Here is a 3,267-nt window from a genome sequence, read left to right on the forward strand (position 1 = left end):
TACCTCACGCCCTTCAAAATTATATCCTCCTTCGACATGTTTACATGGCGAAATGTTGTCCAATTTTCGGTCAAAGTTAAACTTGTCAATGTGATTGACACCGACTCTGAAAAAACTATGATCCACTTAGATGGTTTCAACAATCCCATCAAGCTCCCAGATGATGATTCTCTGATGCATAGAAGAGGGTACACATCCTACTCCATGCAACCATTATCTACCTAATAGCATATTGTATTTTTCTTTAGTCGGCACCACCATAAACAGTGTTGGCCTTATGGTGGTTCCCAACACCATGTCAACTTGAATGACCCCTAAGGGTTTGCTGATTTTACCCTCATAATTGGATAATACCATGTTGTTACAGGCTAAATTTATGGTAAATATGCCTATTTTTTTCCAAGAGGGATTGAGGCATATCATTGACACATGCCCCACAATCGATCAAAACTTTGTTGATCCCCGCGTCGTTTACCTTAGCCCTTATATACAAAGGCTTTAGGTGTTGTTGCATGGTTATTCTTGGCCTTTCAAAAATGGCACGGTCTTCATTAAATGAGTCGCCATTCATCACATAATAGCACAGAGGTTTATGGGTAACTAGCTCTTCCTCAATACTTTCTTCTTCAATCACTTTTGTGACTGTGTTGTACTCTAAGGGTAACACATATATCATATTGCAAATGATATTTAATTCTGGCTCAAACCTTGAATTGAATTTTTTTTGTCTCCATATCGACATCTACGACTACTTTATCTTTCATTTATTTCTCCTCCTTTATGGGTGATAAAGGGGGAAAAACAACTTTTGCTTGACTGGTCGTCGACTAGTTCATCCTTTATCGGCAGATTAAATGATATCACTTCCACTGGAGCTTCCAGCCTCTCGTGCAGCTTTCTTGTTTCTCTGGTGTCTTCTCCACTGAATCCTAGTCATGGGGTTTATTTCCATGTAGTTCTGCGAGACATAAGAGTATTTCTTTGAAACTTCAGATTTGTCTCTGTATGAGGAACCATGATCAACATTCACTACTTTCCATTTTCCCCCACCAGTTTTTGATTTTCGAGCATGGCGTAACCACTCTTTGGGAGATGCATCTGCGGTAGGGACATAAGTCCTACCTTGGAAATTTGTTGGGCCTTTTCCTTTGTTAAAGAAAGGTTCTCTGGGTTTATCCTATCGAACAAAACTTTTGGCTTGGTAAGGGATTATCCTCTCCAGCTCTTTAGAAGTTTCTTTGTCAAACACATAGTTGCACCCGGGACACAACATTACCTCTGAATCTTTCAACATGTAACAATTCAAAAAATCGACCAGCTCCTCTTCAGCTTTGGGATATGCCTTTGCTTCTTAATCCTCGCAGTTTGGTTTGATGTCTTCATTCCCAACACTATCGACAATGTCGATAAGCATGATGTCCACTGGCTCGACAAAGAAAGCCTCAACTTTTGTTTCATCTTCCTCTTCTAGGCATGGTTTCTTCTTGTCAGCAAACTTGATTTTGCCATCCTTGATAGCATTTTGCACCAAGTCTTTGAAAAGTACACATTGAGAAGTTTTATGACCCAAAAAATCTTGACCAAAAAACTTGGTTCTAACCTTTTCAGCCTTTAATCGTTCGACTTGTCGAACTCTATCATCCAACTGGGCCATGTCTCTCAAGTATTAGGTGTCTAACTTCTTCCTAATGGAGTAGTCGAGATCCCTGCTGCCAGTTCAACTAACTCATGTTCTGGAACTTGTGTAAAATATCTCACTTTTAAGGTTCTAAACCTATTGAGGTAATCATCGATGCTTTCAGACACCTTTCGCCTCACAATGGCTAATTACTTAAGGCTAATCTTACATTTGACCCATGTAGAATTTCTCATAAAATTCCCTCTCTAAATGGGCCCATGTAAAATGGAATTTGGGGGAAGGGTGGTGAACCATGTAAAAGCGTTCTTTGTCAATGAGTTTGGAAAATACTTTATTTTCAGGTTCTCATTGTTGGCTAAATCACCAGCCTCAATCTGGCACCAGGCGACGTGTTCAACGATGTACTCATTAGTATCACTAGTGAACTTGGTGAATTTTGGGACTTTCCAGACCCTAGGAAATTCAGTTTGCCTTACATAATCACACAACGAGTATATATAGTTTGGCCTGTGGAGGCCTACTTTGATGCCATTTGGACCAAAATGCGTTCAACGATGTTGGTGATATTATCTTATACCCCCATGTTGTCTTGTCGGGCTTGTCTCAGGACTTGGTCGACATCTTAGTTGCATTACACTAGGACCATGTCGAGGCCTTCTGGTCTTTGATTATTTTCGACAACCCTATTTTCTAAGGGATTATCCCTCTGAGGAATGTTAGGCACTAGAGTCGGAGGCGCTGGTGGTGCCCCAAAAAAATCAGCAATCCTACCCATTTGGTGGGTTAACTGTTGATACCTCATATTCGTGTTTTCTATAAGTGGGCTAAACATATTGTCTATATGTTATGTAATCATTCAAACCATATTGTGGTTTCTTTCACCCATTAAATGTCTCATGACTTGGAGAGAGTTATTGGTTAAGGACAAAACACAGTAGGGATGAAAATACCCCATACCTTTTGATGGTTGTCCTAGTTGGCCAAAGTTGCCCATGGTGGACTCTGAAGCCAAATACGGGTTAAAGGGTGATGACGTTACCATCATGTTTCATAATATATTGATGTACTAAGGTGCAAGCTTGCCATTATCATAGTTGGCATTCCATACGGTTGTTCCTTTTGAGGTAACGAGAAACCTATATAAGGAGGCCTTTGGTCTCCTAAATTCCGTAATTCCCTAGAAAAAGTTAGAGCGTTTAATGCTTGTGGTGATGAAACTATGACATCTGGTGGTATAGAACATGCCACTTCTTGGCTTATGACAATGGGCATCTCCTTGACTGAGGTTGGAGCCACATAACTATCGACGCTAGTAACCACCGGTTATCCTCTCGGGTTTAGAGTATTACTCTAGGAAGGGTTTTAGTTTTTTTCTAGACATATCGGAAAGTCGCTTACCATTCCTCAAGTGCATACAACATGGAAGACCATAAAACGAAAGACACTACAAAGAAAACAATGTAAGACACTTCTTTTCTGCAAAAATATTCACACAAAAGGGTACCATTGGGCATGCCAATTTGTTTACTAGTGTTTTTGGTAAACAGTCACGAGTCTGAAAGTATGTGAGATTAACTCGAAAAATCTCCAAAGCAATTTGTGAAAATAATTTATGTCAGCACATGTGT

This window comes from Lathyrus oleraceus, chromosome 1 (assembly GCF_024323335.1).
Source record: "Lathyrus oleraceus cultivar Zhongwan6 chromosome 1, CAAS_Psat_ZW6_1.0, whole genome shotgun sequence".
In the NCBI taxonomy this organism is placed as follows: domain Eukaryota; kingdom Viridiplantae; phylum Streptophyta; class Magnoliopsida; order Fabales; family Fabaceae; genus Lathyrus; species Lathyrus oleraceus.